Genomic DNA, 6,000 nt, shown 5'->3' on the forward strand with positions numbered 1-6,000 from the left:
CCAGAGTGACTCCTGAATGCATAGCCAAGAGTAAGTCCTGAGCACTGCTGGATGTGATCCAAAAGCAAACAAAAAATCCTTTATGTGACATTATTTACTCATGTCACCCCCTCTTGCAGTTATCTCGGCACAGATTAAAAAGGGATTCCCACAATTATGTGCTCTCACCTCTATCATTTTCCTCACTCTACTTTAAAGTCAGTGCTTTGGCCAGAGCTACCCCAGTGAAGAATGATGACACTGAATTTGTCTCTTTCTAGCAATAAGCTAAGAACTAGCAGCACATCAAGTCTCAAAGCAATGAAAACAACATACTAAATCATGGATGATTGCAGTGAGTGAACAATTCACCAATCATCTCCGACCCAAATCATTGAAACATGGATTCAGAGAGAATACAAATGGGGAAGGCTCTCTGAAACTGCAAAGAAATAATCTCTTCATCAAAATACATTTTGTGGGCAAGAGAGATAGCTCAAAGGGCAGGGACACATGCTTTGCATGATGAAGCACTACCCCACGTGCTGCCCAGAACACTGCCTGCAGCAACCTCCATGCTAGCGGCCTTGGAGTACTGCCAGAGATGGCCCCCAAACCAAAAACACAAAACATTTGTGATTTCCACTTACTGAAAATGATCTAAGACTGAACATGCTGAAAATAAATTATGTCTATGGCCAGCTACCTTTCTGTGGTTGGGATCACGACGTGCATCATAAAATCTGAAAACCCTTCGGATTTGTACTAATATCAATCAAGGAACAGGGAGAGAAAAGAGTGAGATGAAAAAAAGAAAGGAAAAAAATATGGAAAGGAAGCTGGACCTATCCCAAAAACCCAGCTGCTCTAAAATTAAAAATATAATATCTGGGTTGGATTCTTAAGGCGATTAAACACTGGCTAGAAGGATGCCTGTTGCAGTCCCACCCAAAGTTCTGGTAGGAAGTTCTGGTCTTTATATCATCTGATTTTCCACTGGAGAAAAACTGATTGAGGCATGGGGATGTCATAAGAGGAGGAGCCCACTTGAAGCTAAAACCATTCCCAGCTTAGAGGAGTCCCGGTGGGATTGGGAAAAGCAGGTACAATGTAGAGTTGATCTCAGCCAAGTGGCTGAATGTGGATACACACTGTACCATATGGACCCTAAGCTTCCGGGCTCCGCGGATCTCAGCGCTCCCAACATCCCGCAGAGAACTAGGGGGACTCGCCTGCGCATCTCCAGGACCATCGGGGCGCCTATCCTGGCCGACAGTCCGGAGATCCTGGGCAGGCTGCGTGGAGAGAAGCAAATCCTGACGGACTTATCCTTCTGATCAGCGAAGGGGAGGAAGGTCCCGTCTTCGCTCCTGGGACAGATCCTGAGATCCGTCTGGCTGTGACTCCCTGAGCCCCCGCCACCTCCTACTACCACCAATGGACTGGCGGGGCTCCTGGATCCCCGGGAAACACTTCACCTGGGGCTCCCATATGGAACGCGCAGGGGGGAGGTAGAGGCATGAGGAGAGCCCACTGACCTGAATGCGGGGCTTCTCTCCAGGCGGCTCAGGTGTGCGGGCAGCTCTCGCGTCCCTCCCACCTTCGAACATGAGAGGCGAGAAACCGCGCTGCAGGCCACTGACCCACCGACCAATTGACCGACCAACCAGCGCACTGACCGACCGGCAGCGGCCCGGCCTGGCGCCCACGTGACGGGGGCGGGGACCCGCGGGAGACTAGTCCCGGAGCGCCGGCTGCCCCCGCCCCGCACCCCTCCTTGGGACCGCCCCTCCACCGCTCCCCCTCAGTCTGGGTCCCGTGGCGGCTAGCCGGGACCAGTCAGTCAGGGGTTCGCGCTCCTCCAGGACCCGTCCCGTCTACCCCGCCCCTTCGAACCTGTCTGAGCCCCGTCCCCGCCTCCCCGGACAGCCGCGGGGTCCCCCAAGCCCCGCCTCTGCCTGCCTGGAAGCCACGCCCCCGTGGCCACACCCCTCCCAGAGCCACGCCCCTCGTGTCACCGCCCCCTGCACCCTTCCGGCTCCCAGTCCCTTGGGCCCGTTAATTACCGCTCCTGGGCTTCAGGAACGAAAGCGAGAAAGCAGAAATTTGCATGGAGACTTGTGCAGAAAGAGAAGCTCTAGCAAAACCGATTAGAAAGGCACCCGGGAGCAGCCACCCTTTGGATGTCTGGGCTGCCTGCCGCCAGCGATCTCGTTCAAATTGAGTTTGTCCTGAAGACTGCAGGACAGCCTCTTCCCGAGTCTCGGATACCGCCCCTCCCGCCCACCTCCAGGCTAAGCACCCACTAATCGCCCTAGGGTGCAGCCGCTGCACTGGATCCGCGGGACCTGGGGTGGAGGTCCCTCTAGTGGTAGCGCCAACTGGAGCCCGGCGCCCAGTCTGGTGAATTACAGAAAAACCTTGAATTCACCAGAAAAGCTTTGGCCGTCTGACAGTCTGATCCAGCTATCGGCACTAGGGTGGGTTCAGGATGGGCCTGGAGATCATGTCCAACGCCCCCTGCAGTGAACGGCCTGATCCCCTTGGGTTGTAATGCTAAGGTTCCGCCTTGCCTGGGTCTCCAAGGGCTGGTTGCGCAGTTAGTTCAGCTGATTAAAATCCCTTTGGGCCTCGATGGCAACGACAGAGCAGGGACGCTGGCATAGTCCCCAGCTATGGCAGGAGTCACGCCAACCCTGGCCTCCTCTTTGATCTACAAGCTGGAGAGTTGACAAAAGCCACAAAACACCTCTCTTTTTAAGTTACTGTGGTCTGACACTACTTGTGGGCCCAGAAGACACTTTAACATATGAACAGATTGTAAGCCACCTGGCAAATAGGAGACTGGTCACGGCAGGACCCTGGCCAGATGCAGATCCAAAGGCAAAGGCAGTAGAGGAACACCGAGGCATGTGGGGTTGTATTACAACAGGACAACCTTCAGTTCTCTTGCACTTCCTTAAAATAGCAGCAGCGAGGTTATGTGGACTGCAAAGCCACAGTTCACACGAGTTCATGGGTGTTTCTAAATCCCACGTGTCATTGCTCCAGAAGACATACTACCCTGACCCAGCCTCCAGGAAAGCCTGGTCTGCACTCAGAAACATGCAATTACTTCTGTTTTGTTTTGTTATTTTAGGCCACACCAGGCTGTGCGCAGGAATTTCTCCTGATTCTGTACTCTGAGAACACTCCTGATGGGGTTTCAGGGGGACATATGGGGTGCTGGAGATGGAACTGGGGTCAGCTAGAACTCTGGTCTGCTGCGTGCAAGGCAAGCATCCTATACCCACTTAACTTCCCCTCCACCCCCCACCCAGGTCCTGCAATTACCTTTTAAGGACTACTTTTCAAAATGGAGCTGTTTTTCACTCTAAACAATGGTGCCATGGGATTTCCAGCATAATCACACTTATAATCACACTTGGGACCATCTTGGGGAAAGGGGGCTTTAAAAATACTTGCCTGGGTCTCACCTCCTCCAGAGGGGATGACCTGGCATGAAGATCTTGAAAAGCACTTGGTGTGATTCTTTAAAAACAAAGCAAACAAAAAAATCCCAACCTTTTTTTTGTAGTTTAGGTAACATGGTTATGGTAGGGTTAACATTTGTGCTTTGATGTACATAGTTACTGCACCTTCCCCCTGGCATGATTCCTTAGCAACTACTTGTCCAAGTTTAGGAACCACTAGTACAGGACAGTGGAGTGTCCTACTAGAATCCAGAGCTTACCTGAAAGAAGCTTAAGAAAGTGTTTGAGGGTCTGCATGCTGATATCTGATATCTGGAGAAGGTAAGCAAGGCTTATGTCCTAAACCCACAGCTCAGGTGACACATTTCCAGAGATTTCCTGGAGAAAATGTCTTAACCCAGAAGATCTTTTTGAGCCAGAGAAACAGTACAGCGGGTAGGGTACTTGCCTCATATGAGGCCGACCGATGTTCTCTTCCCTGCACCATATATGGTCCCCTGAGCCCTCCAGGAGTGATCCCTGAGCACAGAGTCAAGAGTCGGCCCGGAGCACTACTGAGTGTAGCCTCAAAACAAAAAGCATAAAATGATTTTTCCTTGTAGGATATTAAGGCATCGGAGAGGGTTGTCAGCAGCAAATGCAGACACGCTGCAGAACTGTCAAAGCAAATCACAGGTGAAAGGCAAAGAGCACCTTACAGACTTCTCTTCTCGACCTCTGAGGGAGCTATGGGTTCAGGACATAAGCCTTGCTCACACAAGCCCCTCTGTGACCCAGTCACCCTGTACCTATGTAGGTAATGGGGTAGGCAATACCCTCACATTCGTGGAGTGGATCAGCAAGTGTATTTATTCATCTATTCATATCTACCTCATTCCATAGTAGATAGGACTCTCTGTGTCTCTTAGAATTGTAGTTAAGTATCCTCTATCCCAGGGAAACTTATTCTGTTCTGTTCAGCATCTACTCAGATGGTCTGGGGGTAAAGAAAGGCCTCTTGTCCCTGCCTAGGCTTGGCAGAGTCAGGAAAACAGCTGCACACCCAGAAACCAAACCGTCTCATGTGACCAACCTGGAAAGACACATGACACAAGCTGGCACTGCACCCTGGACTTGTGATCCAAATGGGGCTGAACTGGACAAAGGCAAGAGAAGTGTTTTAAAGCAGCACCTCTGGGGAGGTGCAGATGCCCTCTGCCCTCTGGACCATGGGCACCACCTCCTGGGGTAGAGAGTCATTGGCCTGCAGCTGGCTGCCACCCAGAGTCAGCATATTTGCCAGGGGCTCCACGTGTTGGGAATTGCTCACAATAAACTCAGCATAGGTAGAAGATTCCTTAGAGGTTTTTATGTAGAGATCATGTAGGCAAATATAAACTGATGAAGTTTATTTGCCAAGTGCCAGTTTTATTGTATTTCCAGCGAGAAGAGAGAAGCAGAGAAATGAGGAGGGGGGGGATAAGACTAGATAAAGCTAAAGGCAGGTCCTACCCCTTAGGCTGGTTTTTGGGAGGAAGTTGCTTTTGAAAGGCCTATTGGAAGGTCTTGCACAGACATGAAAATGGACTTGAGGCTGAAACAAGGAACCTTTTACTTTTGAGACGTTGGGAGAACAAATACACATATTTGATGTTCTCTTGGGCGATGGAAAGACTATGAGGTGTGCTACATTTTCTTGCATCATCTCTTCTTTTGTGACTATGACACTTTGAATAGCTCACCTACACTTTTTCATTTAGAAACAGCCATTATAAAGATCATTCTTAGTAGCTCACAAGAGAGAGCTGGAATTAAAGGAAGCAACATACATGCACAAATTTTATAACTGGAAAGTGATAAGCAGGTGTTAATATTTTTACTCTACTGTTACAACTACCTAGCTGGGGGGAGGACCAGGGCCAGAGGAAATCAGGATTATATAAGATTCTGACAAAATTATATAAGAAAGAGTATTAATGGGGCCAGGAGGTAGCATAGTGGTCAGGGTGCATGTCCAGTTTGTACACAGCCCTAGTTGGATTCCTGGCATCACATAGTCCCCTGAGCATTAGAGGGTACAGCCCTGGGGGCTTCCAATAACTCCCAGTGATTCTGAGCACCGCAGGGCCAGAGTAGTATCGAAACCTCAGGCCCTTGCTCTGAATTGCCATCCCAGTTGACTGAGAATCACCAGTGGGGTCCCCAGACATCCTGAGCACCACTTAGGAGTCCCTCTCAAAAAAAAATATCAGAAAGTACTGGTAGGTAAATTGGGTAAAAGGGTACAATTGTATGGTGATGGACAGATTTGAACTTTAGTGGTGAATCTAATGTAGTATGTGTAATTATTGATTAATCTGTACCTGAAACATATAAAATGATATGATAAAATGTCACTCCAGTAAAAAATTAATTACAAAAATTTAAATGTTTAAAAAATATGGGGTCAGAAAGATGGTACCGAGGGTAGGACACTTGCCTTGCATGCACCAGACCTAGGATTGATTCCTGGCATTCCAAATGATCCTCTAAGCATTGCCAGGAGTAATTCCTGAGTGAGAAGCTAGGA

General features: G+C 49.5%; 1 protein-coding gene across 1 annotated transcript in view; it reads right to left on the reverse strand.

Annotated features, from left to right (window-relative positions):
- Nucleotides 1–1,534, reverse strand: part of PPFIBP2 (PPFIA binding protein 2) — a 179,541-nt gene extending 178,007 nt beyond the window's left edge. Inside the window, exon 1 of the mRNA XM_056116123.1 lies at nucleotides 1,518–1,534. The gene's annotated coding sequence lies outside the window, so the exon portion shown is untranslated. The remainder of the gene's footprint in view (nucleotides 1–1,517) is intronic.
- Nucleotides 1,535–6,000: the final 4,466 nt, after the last annotated feature.

The sequence above is a fragment of the Sorex fumeus genome, unplaced genomic scaffold (assembly GCF_029834395.1).
Source record: "Sorex fumeus unplaced genomic scaffold, SorFum_2.1 ptg000030l, whole genome shotgun sequence".
NCBI classification, from domain to species: Eukaryota; Metazoa; Chordata; class Mammalia; order Eulipotyphla; family Soricidae; genus Sorex; species Sorex fumeus.